Here is a 17,338-nt window from a genome sequence, read left to right as displayed (position 1 = left end):
AAGTATTCAAAATCAATGAAACAGTCAGTCAAGTCATCGTGCAAAAGTTTGGGTTCACCCCTCAGTATGGTGTATCGTGCAAAAGTTTGGGTTCACCTGAACTTACTGAAATCTCAAACCAATCATGTACGCGCAATTATTTGCGCTAAAAAAAGCTTTAAATCATTAAAATTGGTTGAAAAATGGCAGAGATATTGACAAAGATTATGTGCGTATGGCTCAGGTGAACCCAAACTTTTGCACGATTTGCATCATACTGAGGGGTGAACCCAAACTTTTACACGATGGCTTGACTCACTGTTTCATTGATTTTGAAAACTTTCCAGATTTTTCCGCCAAAATTTAAGTATAAATGTAGTATACAAAATTATAAAAATGTTTTTGGAAAAATACATACGAAGTAAGAATAACTCTTTGCCTTTCTAATGCGGCTTAAAGAGTTTCAATTGGACGTGTAATCACCGAGATATGGACAGAATACTTTTGTATGTTTTTCGGTGGGGGGGGGGGGGTGGTGAACCCAAACTTTTGCACGGGAGTGTATATTAGCATAACATCACATCCACATGATTAAAAAAATTGTAAGGCATTTCTAAAAATCAAATTAATTTTGGGCTCCTCTCAATATTTTTGGGATTGTTTTAAATGTTTGTAATTGCTTTTCGACCCATTTCTTAGTTGTAACATTTAAATTAAACCCACTCATTGCCTTGTGTGAATGTCAGATATGTTGAAATGAAACCTTATAAAGTTATTAAGACGATTTCAAACAAACAGAAAAGAGTCTTACCAAAACATGTAGGGATTCCACTGAGCAACACTAAGGTTTCCATATGGTAGAGGATTTAAAAAGACGTTTATTTATGCCTATTGTCAAATTGCCAGCTTTTGACAAGAAAAAAAAAAACTTAAACGTGTATTCCGCGAAACAAATTCATAAATTTCGTTTCGTTTCGAAAAATTCCGTGAGATATTTGATTTCGTATCGAGTTACACGAAACATTTTTAAATTTCGTTTCGTTTCGTCATTATCAGCGCAAGATATTCCGCGTATCGTTTCGTTTCGTATCGACATGGAAAAAATCCATATCGCATACCCTTGCTCTGACTGAACAATTTTTAGGAAAACAACAATCATTTAACGCTTGCATGGTCAAACTGGGTGCAAAACTCTAAGAAAATTATCAAGACCCTTCGACGCCAGTATTGAACATTCTTCAATAATCCATGTCTTCAATCTTGAAATTAGTGGCATGACTTAAAAATTAAAGTTTTGTAGGGTTAGAGCATTGAAGACCAGAAATATTCAAATATTCGTTCAGTCAGAGTGGACAAAGTGAAACATTTGAATACCTGCCAAAATAAGCGGGTTCTAGGTCATTCCATACATATACCATAGAATTACCAAAAACTTCTATCAGACTCTGAAATCGACCCGAAAAATGCAATAATCAATCAGTATATTGCTTTTCAACACTTAGTCCGCTCTGTCTGCACAGAAATTGTTGCAATTTCCGACCACCCATCCAAATATGGTAAATGGTCAAAAATCAAAATCAATTGCATCGAATTAAGTAATATTTACGAATTTCTATTGATGGATGAGTACAAGAATCATTTGATGTCGAAAAATCTGACCATTAACTTGAAATGGTTTTCATTTCTTCGCATTCCTTAGCGCGCTGATTATTAAGCACTTGGTCCACTCTGACTGCATACTTTTATCGTTTTTTAATGATCATCCAAAGTATTTTTTTTACATAACTCTAGCAGTTTACAGCATTCATCATATTCGATCAAAGGAGGTAAGGTAATTTCGCATCTCATGAAAGAATAATCCAATTTTCTCAAGTTTTGGACTTGGTCCCCTCTGACTTAACGCCGACCAGCTGTGAAAAAATATTTCGAAAGGTTCTACAAACAATATAAAGATTTGTTCGCTGAAAGAGATGATCGATGAAAAGAAATCGCTCATGTCAGTTAGGCCCTTATGCAGTAACAGAGTAGAAATGTTTATTTTCAATTGGCCAACTGGGCTAACAAACTTTTTGGACACTTCCATGACTCACTTCGACATAAGGGATTTTTGTCGGCTGGATTGTCTGAAGCTTTGCAATGTGAAGCCCTTCAATATGACGTAATATTGTGGCCAAATATGAACTCAGAAGCCTTTAAAAATCTTTCCAAAATGCATCCATTCCAAAAATAGGATCCGGATCACTGAATTTAACGAGTGATCCGTGGCGCAGGGGAAGGGGATGACCAAAAATGAACGTGTGACCCGGAAAACAAGCTGATTATTTTCCCCTACTCTTCTTCGTTCGTTTTATTCGTTCGGCTATATTTTAACGCTTTGTCTTGCTTTGCGCGCCACGCCACACATGCAACCACAGTTTTCTGCTGCTCCGTTCTCTCAGCATTGGCAGATAAATTTGACCCGCCCACTTGCCTACAGGAAGATGTGATTCAGAGAGAAGGCAAAGCACATTTTGCTTCTCTTTTTGATTCGGGTAGGGGTGCTCTAGTGTAGATGTAGTTGTGAAACTCAGAGGAAAATAATATTCACTCTGTCTTAAAAAAAAAAACACCAAGAATCTGGGTTAAAAACTTACCAATAACATATGCATATTGATGAGTCTAAAAAGCGTGTGCAAGTTTCTTTGATGAAAACAACAACAAACTGTGTATGATAAGCGTATGCGAGTGTTCGTATGTTCAAATGTCACTAATAATGTATGATTTATGGGCATAATGTATGAAAAATCAAGCAAGATTGCATCGTTGCGGTCTGAAGCGAAAAAATGCTAAAACATTGCATCTTGTCACCTTTATTCACAGAAGAAAGGATCGATGAAGAGAAATTGATCATGTAACTAAGGCCCTTATTCTAACACACGCTTGAAACGTGAGATCAAAAGATACGAAAGGTATGACGTATGTTGCGCAACAGAGAGTGAACCGCTCTTTATTTCTGTTCTCTCGCTTCACTTCGCTCCTCTTTTGCGAGCCGCTGAGTTTTTGAACCGTTCAGAAGATCGAGTTGACTAAAATGAGTGATTCGGATTGGATCCGTTCACCAAAATGAATTGCTTTGTCCATTTTGTACTATACATCACAACTCTTCAAAATTACCTTAAAACAGTTATTTTCCATTGAATACCATTTCCTCAATCGTATGCAAAAATAAAACCACATTTTTTTCGTTTCATCAAAATGACGGTGAAATATGTTCTAGGGCAAGATTATATTGGAACACCACTGAAGTCAATTGGGCTGCGATCGCCGAATCGCTGCACATAATGGAGGTCTCAGAGTATCAGACGCTGGGAAAATGTACACAACAGTCACGGCGGGCGTCCACAGGGTTCTATTCTTGGCCCAACCCTCTGGAACGCTATGTATGACGGAGTGTTGAAGCTAAGCTTCCCCGGGGTGTGGAGATTGTCGGCTTCGCGGATGACGTGGTGCTCGTAGTCATCGGCGAATCACTAGGCAGTAGCAACCGAAAGGCAGTGCAGCCTGCGAGAATCTCGGTTGGACAGTGTACCATCGACTCAAAGCGGGAAGTCAGACACCTGGGAGTGATGATCGATGATCAGCTGAGCTTCAACAGCCATGTCGATTATGCATGTGAGAGGGCCGTGAAGGTGATATCAGCTCTATCCTGAATCATGCCCAACAATTCAGCGATCAGCAGCAGCAAGAAGCGACTACTGGCGAGCGTGTCTACGTCGATACTCAGATACACTGACCCCGTGTAAGTGACAGCACTGCAGACGAAGAGGAACCACTCCCGGTTGAACAGTACGTTCAGACTGATGGCCATGCTTGTGACGAGTGCGTATCGTACGATATCATCGGAGGCAGTCTGTGTGATTGCTGGATTGATCCCTATAAGCCTTTAACTCAAGGAGGACAACGAGTGCAACAGGGACCGAGGCACGTGGGGAATTCAGAAAATAGCCAGAGATGGAACCATGAGGAAATGGCAACAGCAGTGGAATAGCGCTGAGAACGGTAGATAGACCCACCGACTCGATGTCGAGGTGGGTAAACAGATAACACAGAGAATTGAATTCCCACTTGACGCTACTTTGATCTGGTTATGGCTGCTTCAAGAAATAACTTAATAGGTTTGGACACGCAAGATCGCCGTTATGCACCGGGTGCGGCGAAGTTGACGAAACCCCTGAGCACGTGGTCTTCGAATGTCCTCGCTTCGAGCATGAGCGAGCCGACAGCGGACAGCACATGGCTCTGAATCGTTGGAGCAGCCGGAATCGTCGGACCGACCTCGGCACTTGACAAGTCAGTCTGTTGAAGGGAGCATTTGAAGGAGACCACTGAGTGCGACCGGAGTAGGCTAGATCCTCCGCTAGGGACTAGACCGAGTAGAGCAAGCGTAGCGTAGTATTGGTAATAAGTCGTCAAGGCGCCTGCAAATCGGCAGACATCCTTTAACCGTAATTGCTGCTTGGTCGTTCATAGAAGTTAATATTCAATGTTATCTTCTTTTCCAAGCAGCCTAGATAGCCGTGTAGTGTCGGTAGTGGTTGTCTCAACTGGCTAAGAATAACACTACGGATTGCCTGATCCTGTAGTAAAAATCTACTAATCAGGTAACCCCAATCCCAAGGTGTGATGCGACCCGTGCTGATGGATGAATGGTTGAGGGGGTTTAAAATATGCTCAATCGCTAACGGAGCCTGGAGAGCACCAGGGCGAACTCTCCAGTATGTAGCTCTTACTGCATTAGGGCGGGGCAATGATGCAGCGGACCGTCTTTCCCCAGCGACTCGTGGGACCAAAAAATGAGTGCAAATAATCAAACCAAAATAAAAGGTGTCGACTGCCTCCCTCAGTTCGAAAAAGGTGACGACTGCCTCTCCCAGTCGGACGAAACAGAAACAGAGAATGCTTTTGGTAAGCTTGGACTGACCGAAGATGAGCTTCTCAGTAGTTCGCATGAAAACATGGAAACCGACCTCCCTCTGACACTCCCGAACGACCCAGGACTCCATCCTTCGGTTGAACCAATGGACGACGAAGAGGATGGAATTACAGTCACAATAAACTTGACAGGATCGCAGCCATCAATCACAGGATCGAACGTCACCTCGGGTCCTATTGATGGGAAGACCGATCAACATTCAACAGATGACGCGAACAAACAAAAACCTACTGGCACCAAAAAGATCACTCGGAGCCAAAGGAAGCAGCTAAAAGCACTCCGACAAAGTGGCTTAAGCCGCCCTGAGGCCCTATCCAGAATCACGGGGGGTGAGGCTATGGTGTCAACTCCTTCGAAACGCACTCGGCAGGACCTTGACAAGTCTACAAATGCTGAAGAAGAACATAAGCAGAAACGGATGAAACAACACCTGAATCCGAGAAAGCGCGTTGGGCAACAGGAAACCAACAGCTCAACAGCCTCGACGATCAACAAACCCCCTCCAGAAGATAAAAAACAGACTAGTCTAAGCTACGGTGAAATTACCAGTCGCAGGAGAGTCGGAATAATCCCAAAAGACTTCCCCACGACCCAACTTTCAACGACTCAGCTGGACGTTCTCCAGGAGGCACTGCTGCTTCGGGTTGAACAACAACGGAACGCGTAAGGATCAGGAGACTGCGGAATGGGTAAAGGAGATAACACCTGCATTAAATCCCCTGGAAGGCGTTGAGTTGGTTGCAATGGATGAGGATAAGATTCAACGTCCAGAACTGATTCGAGTCTTCTTCCCTCAAAGCGCACAATACACCGATGGTCGTATCAAAGCTCTTATCGAGAGTCAGAACGATCTGATAACCAACAACTGGCGTGTCATGCAACGGCTCACTCCTAACAACAAGCATGTGGTGTGGGTCTTTAATGTAGATGGACCGTCCATGGAAAAACTCATTCAATCCAAGTTCATCCTCAACTACCGCTTTGGAGAAATACAGTTGAGGAAAGTAAAGAGCACAACCCCAAACTCCAATGACAATCCAACTGGACAGCCGACCCAAGAGAAACCTGAGGAGGCCTCTAGTAGCATCCCACAACCAACTCCCACCATACAGGCTAGCTTGTCTTCCTCTGATGGAAAAGATGCATATTTGACCTCACTTTCTGGCCCAAGCGGTGTCACCTCAATGGCTCCCAATAAGGGCAGTGGAAATGTCAAAAGTGTAAAATTGACCACAGGGGATAAGCCAGCAGGCCTAGGTAAGGGAAAGGACAAAAACCAAAATCTAAGACATCCCCCAAAATCAAAAGTTGATGATCCGCAACATCCAAAGAAGGACGGCAAACGTCCGGAAAATGCGGAACGCCTCAGCAATGATTAAAATCCTCCAAGTGAATCTCCATCATGCTCAGTGCGCAACAGATGTGCTTTGCAGGAGATTCACAAAAGAACACCTTTCCGTGGCACTGATTCAAGAGCCATGGGTCAACAAAACTCGAATACAAGGTATTCAACTAAACTCGTGTAGGTTGGTATATGATGACAGCCAGCTCTCTCCCAGAGCAGCTATTCTAATACGCAATGATACTAAATGTTTTCCAATTTCAGAATTCATCAAAAGGGACATCGTGGCGGTCAGGATGGAGGTTTCTACTGCTAGGGGCAGTACTGAGATCATTATGGTTTCGGCGTATTTCCCTGGCGACGCAGAAGACATTCCTCCTCCAGAGATGGCTGCTCTTGTCTCTTACAGTCAAAAACACAACATCCCCTTCGTCATCGGTTGTGACGCCAATGCTCATCACCTTGTATGGGGAAGTACAAACACAAATATCAGAGGTGAGCATCTTTTGCAGTTTCTTTCATCCAAAAATATTGACATATGCAATGTCGGTGATAAGCCTACATTTGAAAACATCTTACGACAAGAAGTCCTTGATCTGACTTTATGCAGTCAATCCATCTCGGATAAAATAAAAAACTGGCATGTTTCTAATGAAATATCTATGTCAGACCATAAACATATAGTCTTCGAATGGGAAGGGGGTCTAATGATTCAAAAGTCGTTTAAAGATCCCAAGAAAACTGATTGGGAAACCTACTCAGCTATTCTCCGTTCTGAAGACTATATAATAGAGCCGAATATTCAGACTATTATACAGTTAGAAGCAGCTTCGGATTCTATTAAAAACAAAATTCTAAATGCTTATCAAGAGAGCTGTCCGATCAAAACAGTTAGTTCGAACAGAGATGTTCCATGGTGGAACTTCAACCTTGATAAACTCAGGAAAACTGCTCGGAAGGAATTCAACCGAGCCAAACGCACTTCTGATTGGAGTCTGTACCGAAAGGCTCTGACAGAGTATAAAAAAGAAATGAGACGAGCAAAACGGAAATCATGGGTTCTCATGTGTGAAAGCATTGAGAAAACTCCCGTAGCTGCTCGACTTCATAAAACTCTTTCGAAGGATCACTCCAATGGTTTGGGAAGTCTTCAAAGGACTGACGGTTCACTCACTGTGGAACCTCGTGAAACACTGAGTGAAATGCTAAGAGTTCACTTTCCTGATTCAATCCCACAAACGAGTCTAAATGCTGAAGGTGCCAGACTTGACGTCTCAGTTCCACACGGGTTCCTATCAGGGGACTCAGGAGCAAAAAGGGACGCAATAAAGGTTGCCAAAGAAGCTTTTACTCGCGATAGGGTTGTTAGGGCAGTGAGATCTTTCGAGCCATTCAAATCTGCTGGCATGGATGGAATCTTCCCAGCGCTTATCCAAAAAGAGGAAGAGACACTGATTCCACACATGGTAGAGATTTTTAAGGCAAGTTTAGTTCTGGGACACATTCCAAATGATTGGCGTCAAGTTCGAGTTGTCTTTATTCCAAAAGCAGGAAAAAAGGACAAAACCAACCCTAAAGCATTCCGACCGATAAGCCTATCCTCGGTAATGCTTAAAATCATGGAGAAGGTATTATGCGAGTATATAGATTCTAAATTTATGAAAACTATGCCTCTTTCTAAATCCCAATTTGCTTATCAAAGCGGAAAATCAACGGTCTCAGCACTGCACACGCTAGTGAACAAGATCGAGAAAACCTTTAATGCAAAAGAAATCGCTCTTATAGCATTTCTTGATATTGAGGGCGCGTTCGATAACGCTTCTTATTCGTCTATAGGTTCGGCAATGTTGAGGAGAAACTTCGACCCATGCATTGCAACCTGGGTACATGCTATGCTAGCAAATCGACAGATCTCATCTGAGCTGAGTGATTCGCGCATTACTGTAATGGCTACAAGGGGATGCCCTCAAGGGGGAGTACTATCTCCCTTATTGTGGTCATTAGTGGTGGACGAACTGCTAGATAGCTTAGAAAGAAGGGGTTTTGAAGTTGTTGGATACGCAGATGACGTAGTCATTATTGTACGAGGCAAATTTGACAGCGTTATTTCATCAAGGATGCAAATTGCTCTCAATCACACACTCTCCTGGTGTCAAAAAGAGAAACTAGGAATAAACCCTTCAAAAACAACCATTGTACCGTTCACAAAAAGACGAAAGGTACAACTCCACCCTCTTTTCTTGAACCAAATACAATTAGTTTACTCAAATGAGGTCAAGTATCTTGGCATCACACTTGACGCAAAACTAAATTGGAACACCCATCTTCAAACAATCATAAATAAAGGTCTCAATTCACTCTGGGTTTGCTCAAAGACCTGTGGTAAAACATGGGGTCTAAAACCCAGTATGATCATGTGGATCTATAAAACAATCGTTCGGCCTAGAATAACCTATGCGTCCCTTGTTTGGTGGCCTAAGACAAAGGAAGCTACGGCTAGAGCTAAGCTGAACAAAATTCAACGTACTGCCTGTATTGCCATAACCGGTGCAGTTCGTAGTACCCCCTCGTTTGCCCTAGATGCTATACTCAATCTGCCCCGGCTGGATCAATTCATAAAGCTGGATGCTGAGAAAAGTGCTCTTCGGCTAAAACGATCAACAGTCCTACTGTCAGGGGACTTAACAGGTCACCTCAGTATATTAAACGAATTTTCGATAAATCCTATTGTTGAAAAATGTAGTGACTGGATGGAAAAAGTGGTAAACTATGACTCGCCATTCACGGTGGTCTTTCCTTCTCGTGAGGAATGGGAAGGAGGTGGACCCACCATTTCACCGGGATCTATTAAATTCTACACAGATGGTTCAAAAATGAATAATTTGACAGGTTCTGGAGTATACGGACCGAAAACCAAAATCTCTGTCTCTCTTGGACAGTGGCCTACAGTATTTCAGGCAGAAGTCTATGCAATCAAGGAATGTGCGCAGCTGTGTCTGAAAAGAAATTACAGACATGCCACCATCTGTATTTTCTCTGATAGTCAAGCAGCGCTTCAATCTTTGAAGGCTTTCACTTGCAACTCAAAACTTGTGTGGGAATGCATTCTTGCACTGAAATCCCTAGCTGAACGCAATCGAGTTAAACTATATTGGATCCCAGGACATACGGGTCTAGAGGGTAACGAAATTGCCGATCAGCTAGCAAGGAATGGATCAACCAATATGTTCATTGGTCCAGAGCCATTCCTTGGCATTTCAAACTCTGCACTAAACACGGAATTGAACAACTGGTTGTTCGGTCAAATTCAATCAAATTGGAATACAGTTTCCAATGCGAATCAGTCCAAAAGGTTCGTAACAATAAACACGACACAAACACAAAAACTTATAGGTCTCAACAAAAGGGATCTCAGAACATACATCGGTCTAATAACTGGTCACTGCCCAAGCAGATACCACTTATACAAGATCGGTGTCGTCCAAAACACAAATTGCCGTTTCTGTGACGAGACGGACGAAACCTCCCAACACCTTCTCTGCTCTTGCAGTGCACACATCCATCGTAGGTTCAAAATATTTGGCAAGCACTACTTACAGCCAGCTGATATTTGGAACGCATCCCCCAGGGAGGTGGTTAGCTTTATTAGGCTGATCACGCCAGATTGGGGGAACTACAACACTGCAACCTAGGACTTCTGCCCATCAATGGCAGATGGTTCAAAGTTCAGTCAAATGCGCAAAGTATTCCGGAGGCACATTTGCTACTGGAAAACATTGTGTACATAGAGTAATAGGGTATATCACAATAGTCCTAAAAAATGGACGCAGTGATCCCACACCCGACAGAAGAAGAACCGTAATTGCACGACCGACCTCGGTACTTACCGACCAACATTGCGTCGGAGTAGGCTATGTCCTTCCGCCGGGGACTAGCACCAGCAACACCAGTCGTCGGGGCGCCTGTGAAACGGAAGTTGCCCTCCATCGGAATCGCAGGATCGACCTCGGCATCAGCCCGGAAAGCATCGATTCGGAATATCTTCCGCTGTCGGGGAAATCTTCGTCGGAGTAGGATAGATCCACCGTCGGGGACTATTCTGAGTAGTCCGTAGCGAGTCACTGGCTTACATCATCGGAGCACCAGTGAACCGGAAGCCATCTTCCAACCGGAATCGCTGAATCGACCTCGGTATCCAACAGGTCCAACCTGCAGAGCTCGAGAATCAGCGGATTAGCAGCAGGCGCAAAAGTTGCGCAAGGCTCTGGCGAATTGCCAGCCCCAAACACGTCGCAGGACAGCAACGAAGCGTAGCAATCACAGAAACGGCAGTACAAACATGCCCCCAAGAGAGCAAAGGAAGTACAGGAGCACAAAATGCACTTGAGTCAGGAAGAGAAGCAAGAAGCAGTGCTGTAGGTGAATTCCGGTGAACAATTTCTTCGAAAAGAATAAATTTTCTTCCGTTAATCACCAGCAAGAAAATTTTCTTTTCTTCGAAGAAAATACGCGCCGGAATTCGCCTACTGGTTAGCACAATAGCCCACTGAAGTAATGCCAAGTGCCAATGCGAAGGTGTCAGTGAATTCGGTAGTGGATTCGAGTCCGACACTCTGGCGCACGATTGACGAATTCTATATCACTAGCCTTCATTCGAACGTGAACGCTTCGTAACTAGCAATTTACAGCTTTCCATCTCTCCTCTCCTCTCCAGTTTCAACGCTAAATAAATCGCACTCACTCTTTCCGTGTGTGTAGTAACATGAGATGGATGGATATGGATTGTGAAAGGGGTCCGCGTGGTCTGTAGGGATTTGAATTCTAAACTTGTAACCAACTCAGTTATTGGGTCACCAAGTGGCTCGGTAGCTTAGTTGGTAAAGCGCTCGTCTAGCATACAAGAGTCCTGGGTTCGAATCCCAGCCGAGCATGTGGATTTTTTTTCATAATTTCACCCATAATTTGTCCATCTCTACCACGCGTAATGAGTTAATTAATTTAATAACCATGCGAATTGGCAATGTTCGATCCTTCCGACCAGGGAATTTCATAAGCGAGCTAGGTAAGCAACTAGAAAAAGACCCTCACCTGCCAAAAACAATAAGCACAGCTGGATCACCTGAATAATTGCCATTCCCGAAAATATAACCATTGAATTAAAACCGCAATTACCTTTTTCTCCTCGTACTTCATTCTCACTAATGTTTTCTATTATTAATTATTTATAATTGATTTCTATTCACCACAATACAAACAAAGAATCGCATTAACACACAATAAATATTTGATTTTTCGTCTACTTAATTTATAAGCTCAGTTTAGCGTATTTAACTCATAATATTAAGTTTTAACTTATAATCATAACCAAAATTTAATAAATTTACACCAATATTTTACAACAAGGACACACACTATAATTTTATAGAATACGTCGCGCACTTCTAATTCCTTGAAAGGACTCGGTCAGAAAGACAGATTATGGTATAGGCCAAGCCATCGAAGATTAAAATTTTGAGAATCGGACCCGAATATTGCCTATAATTTTATAAACGAGTCCTCTGTGGGTTACATTTCATGCCGTTAAACATTGTTCCTTGAATGCAAGCTAATTGATTCAAACCGCCAACAAACAAGACGGAATGGGTGAGTGACGAACTGACAGCATAAGCGGGTGAGCTCTTTAACAAAGACAGGGTCGAACTTTAAACATGGAAGAACTTCAAATAGGGTCCTAAGGCCCTGTCCCAATTTTAGTACAAAACGCCCAAGTTTAAGTCAGGAACACATGTTTACTCAATTTTGAAATGTTTTTGGTTAATTTAAGTAAAAAAGCAATTTTTACGTTTTTTTTTTTAAATTTTGTCACACCCTTTGGTTTAAACTCAAATTTTTGGTGTATTTTGTTTTCCGTGTCCCTTTCGAAATGTCAGACAGGAACAACCCCAGTGTTAAAACTATAATCCCCTTGGCATTTTGTCGACTAAGTGAACGTCAAACATGATCAAAAGTGTCAAGGTTCATATCTGGATTCATTTTTTAAATTAAAGTTTAAACGTGATATAGCCGTTATTTGAGCTGGAAAAATTGCTAATGTACTTGTAAGAACATGCTCTTTCTTGTTGTTAAATAAAAACTCGATGTCATTAAACATTTTAGGACCCAATTCAAGGATTAGGAAAGCATTATATCACATAACATATGTGGAACTTAGAAATGAAAGCGAGTTGAAAACTTGTTCAAAATAAATTTGGTCATTCAAAAACATTCTTCATTGAGGTTTAATGTTTTAGCATCAATGGAATATAAAAGATTTTTAGATGTCGGAAGTTTAATTTAGTGTTTATAAGTTTTTATATAAATCTTCCACATCTTTGATCTTTTAGATCCTTATAAGGATGGCTCGAAACTCGGCCGAACCTTATATTCATCATAAAACTTATAAGGACTTTCATAGTTTTTCGTCTTTTGAACCACCCTAATATACAGTTGATAGCACCATCGCCGATCTCATCCGTGGCCCGTTATAATGTCACACGGTTGGGGATGCTTAATAAATCAACTGCTATGCTTCAATGGTTAGTTTGGTCCTTCCTAGCTGATGGTGATGTTGAAAATATGACAAAATCGAAACAAAACAATGTTTCCCGCTAGGGTGCTTTGAGAGTACCAGTCAATGAGGAGCGGTGCCACCGACGATGTCGAGCATTCCGAATCCTCAGTTAACCAGTAGCACTAAATCCGACAGAGATGTGCCACAAGCGTTCAGATGTTGCAGCAAGGATCAACAGCGAGATTGTTCACATTTGCATTGGAAAACTATTTGTGAAAGCAGGATTGTGCTTCCTATTGCTGGATGAGCCCGAACGGTTTATGGACAAGAGGTCGAAAGAGAATAACGTCGAGAGGACAAAAGATCAAACATTATTTGCTTACAGTGATTTTTTTCCTTTAAAAATAGATTTTTGACCTTTTGTCTCTTCTTTTTTGTTCTTCGACCTTTTGTTGTATCAATCTTCTGTCTTTCAACCTTCTGTCCCTTCAACTTTTTTTCGTAGATTTGCATTTGTACCTATTTATTGTAAACTACGCCATTCTTAATGCGGCTTACAGCTTTTTATTCCAGATAATCTGCCGTCGCTTGTCACCTGTAGTAAAAGAGTTCATTAGAAGTTACAAGGTCAGCTTCGTTGACGGCCGATCGACAACCGATCAAATCTATACTGTTTGGCAAATCCGTAAAAAAAGTCGTGAATATCATATCCCAACGTATCACCTATTCATCGGTTTTAAGACAGCATACGATATTATTGACCGCGTAGAGCTATGGAAAATCATGGACGAAAACAGCCTTCTCGGGAAGCTCACAAGACTAATAAGAGCAACGGCAGAAGGTGTGCAAAATTGTGTGATGATTTCAGGCGAACATTCCAGTTCGTTTGAATCTCGCCAAGGTGTTTCATGCTTGTTGTTCAATATTACGCTAGAATGTGTGATACGGAGAGTCGGGCTTAACAGCCGGGGTACGATTTTCGTGAGATCCAGTCGATTTGTTTGCTACAAGGATGATATGGACATTGCAGCCGAATATTTGAAAAGGTGGCGAGGCAGCAAAATTCAAACTGGTAGTGAATGCGTTAAGAACCAAGTGCATGCTGGTAGATGGAGCCAAGCGCAACAGGGTTCACTTAGAAAGCAGTGTTACGATAGACGGGGATGCGTTCGAGGTGGTCGACGACCTTGTCTGCCATGGATCCTTGCTGACGGCTGACAATAACGTAAACCGTCAAATACGAGGGCGCATCATCAGGAGAAGACTGGCCTACTATGGCCTCCACAAGAAGCTGCGGTCAAAAAAAAAATCACACTAGTACCAAATGTACCATGTACAAAACTTTCATAAGGCCGGTAGTCCTTTACGGACTTGAAACGTGGACGATGCTGGAGGAGGACTTGCAAGCACTTGGAGTCTTCGAACGTCGAGTGCTTAGGACGATATATGGCGGTGTGCAGTAAAACGGTGTATGGCAACGAAGGATGAACCACGAGCTCTTCCAACTCTACGGCGAATCCAGTATCCTGACGGTGGTCAAAACTGGAAGGCTACAATGGGCAGAACATGCAGTGCGAATGCAGAGCAACAACTTGGCAAAGATGATGTTCGTTCAGGATCCGGTTGGTACAAGAACGTGTGAAGCGCAGCGGATCTAGTGCATTTTGGCGACCGTTAGGCAGAACCGAGGATGCAGCCACGAACCGACCAATGTGACGTAAAATAGTTGATTCAGTGTTATTTAGATGTTAACTAAATAAATTAATGAACTTCGTCGAAGACCGCAATGTTCTGAAAATTCAAATTGATATGGCTTTTAAAGGCAATTTTTGATAATTTCCACGATGTTCCATCCGTTACCTTATCAGTTGATCCGTTTTGCTCCGTTCTCCTCTACGTGCTAGAGAACAGCGGCAGCCATTGTTATTTTGCAACTTGTCAGCTTCGAACGAGCGCATATTTATGTTAATTCTCCGCCGCGCTTTCACTCAAAACACTCCATTAAGGCTGTGCTGGAAGTGCGTGGGCGGACGAGTGGGGCGGTAGGTAGTTATGCCTTCGGGATACCTAACTGGATGGTTCGGGAGAACGAACTATTATCATCACCGACCGCAGCCATTCCGTTCATAATGAGCAAGCATCACGCAGGAGTGTCGCTGCGGTCGTTGGAGGACCCGAGGTATTGAATGAAAACATGTTCAGCAGATTAGTGATTCCGGATTGCGCCGTTGTCTTCTTTTAGCCACGCTGTTCGCGTTCAGAGCCACTGCTGTATTCATTTGCTCTCTAGTGGTAGCTAGAATGAAACCGTGGTGGCGTGGGCTTTATATTGTTGTTCAACGAAACCGAGCTGCTGATTTGCACTACTCGGTGACACAATTTTTCCGTCAGACAATGGCTCTATTCAAAGAGGACAAGTGATGCGAAAATGTCACATGAATGGGAAACAAAACCCGTGGAAAATGAGAGTCTGTTTGGGTGATGACTGGTTATGCTGAGATATCTGACACGTAATAATGCTTTTGGAGACTGCGTTTGGCGACAAAGATGACGATGAAAATGGGACGTCAAAATTTATGAAAAATCTGGTTTTAATTCTGAGCGCAGATCTCACTGGTTTCCTTTGGGTTTGATTGTAAAATATAAATTAAGATCTTCATAATGATCAGTTTGCATAATGATTGTTTGTCTGTAACAATGACATCCTGCGATATGTAGCAACGGATTTTTCCAGGCCATGTTTGACATTACAATAAGAAAAATAAACAATTCGCAAAACAAGCTTCCGACACGCAGAACAGCGAAGGCACCTTACAAGTTATTCCATCAGAAGAACACCCACCGATGAAACATGACAACCAACTACTATTTGTCTTCCTACATGTCACCACCGACCGCCAGCCGCCATCTGTCGTCGCAGTTCCGAGTCGTCAGCCCAGATCTTGTTGAATGTAGGTATTTATATGTTTGCATGACCAACGGTGCCGGTAGTTGACAGGTACTAAAAAGGGTTGCGTGATGGGCAACAACCAACAACCGCCACCAATGTGCACTGCTGTCGTGGTCGTTGTCGTCAATCGGCTTGTTGTTTTGATATGATTCTCTATCACGCCCTCGCATCACGGTTGTAGCTAGAATTGTGAAGTGGTGGTCCGGGTAGAAGGTGTTACATTCGCTATGTAAGAGTATGCAATATTACTCAAATATCGTCAAATGCCGACAAAACCCGTACGTAACGTAATACCGCGGAATTCAACGGAATGCAATGAGGAAAAACTTTAATTATCTGATTTCTTTTCGCTTCGCACCAAAATCAAGAAACTATAACGATAACTAACGAAGTGATTGGAAATTTAATGGTTTAAAAATATTTCATTTGAAAATTAAATACGGGGGGGCTAGGGGGGTCTAAGCCCTCTCTAGAAAAGTTCAAGCCTCCCCTAGAAAATTATAACTCTCATGTGGTCGGCGTAAAGTCAGAGTGGACCAAGTGACATTTATGATATTTTGAGAAAAATGGATTTAAAGTCTAACGCTCTGTAATTTTTGAACTCGTTTAAATTTTGGTTCAATATTTCTGCACCTCTTTGTGTTACTTTCAAACAATATAATGTGGAGTGATAATCATGAAAAATCATTATCCAAACCTCTAATAGAACAATTTTTTTGATGGCATATGTGTACTTGGTCCACTCTGACCGAACCGAAGTCCATCGTTCAGTGAGTTGGTTCACTCTGACTGAACAATTTATTGGAAAATAACAATCATTTAATGCTTGCATGGTCAAATTTGGCGCATATCTCTAAAAGAAACAGATTATCACACCAGTATCGTAAATTCTTCATTGATCCATATAGTCAATACCGAAATCAGTGGCATTACGATAGCTTGAAAATTAAGGTTTCGCAGATTCAGGGCATGGAAGACCAGAAATATTCAAATATGCGTTCAGTCAGAGTGGACCAAGTGAAAATCTTGAGTACCGACCAAAATATGCTGGTCCAATAAGCGGGTCCTAGGACATGCCATACTAATCTCTTGAAACTAATCCAAGTTGTCAATGGTTGAAAATATGACTTTCAATTGCACTGAATAGAAACGCAAAAAGCGCAAGAGGTGGAGTCTGTTTGCAACATATTTAAGTCATATCGAAATTGATAATTTGTGGCAAAATACTTGAGAGAAAAAAAAATGAAAACAAAACAAAACAAATATGAACGAGAACCAAACTTCCAACCTCAAGATCACCAAACTTCTCCTCTACTCACTACTCCACCAGTTCTTCGAACAATTGCTACGCCAATGCACTATAAAAGCGACCACATGGCCCATTAATCAAAGCTTGTTGCTTTTAACTTTACTGCACCCTTCGGAATACAAGTTCATTACTGTCGAAATTAGACCACGCCTGAAATAATCTTAACTTTTTGCAGAAACTTCTGCGCAACATATGAGAAACACCATTCAAACAAACAAACTGTTGCTAGACCATGT

The 17,338-nt window shown here is 42.2% G+C and overlaps 1 non-coding gene across 1 annotated transcript; it reads left to right on the top strand.

The window, feature by feature from the left end:
- Nucleotides 1-11,152: 11,152 nt before the first annotated feature.
- On the top strand, nt 11,153-11,224 carry Trnaa-agc. Its single transcript has one exon. It is a non-coding gene; the product is annotated as a tRNA-Ala (tRNA).
- Nucleotides 11,225-17,338: the final 6,114 nt, after the last annotated feature.

Source organism: Aedes aegypti, chromosome 1, assembly GCF_002204515.2.
Source record: "Aedes aegypti strain LVP_AGWG chromosome 1, AaegL5.0 Primary Assembly, whole genome shotgun sequence".
NCBI lineage: Eukaryota > Metazoa > Arthropoda > Insecta > Diptera > Culicidae > Aedes > Aedes aegypti.
Note: the sequence above shows the minus strand (reverse complement) of the source record. Positions and strands in the feature narration are given on the sequence as shown.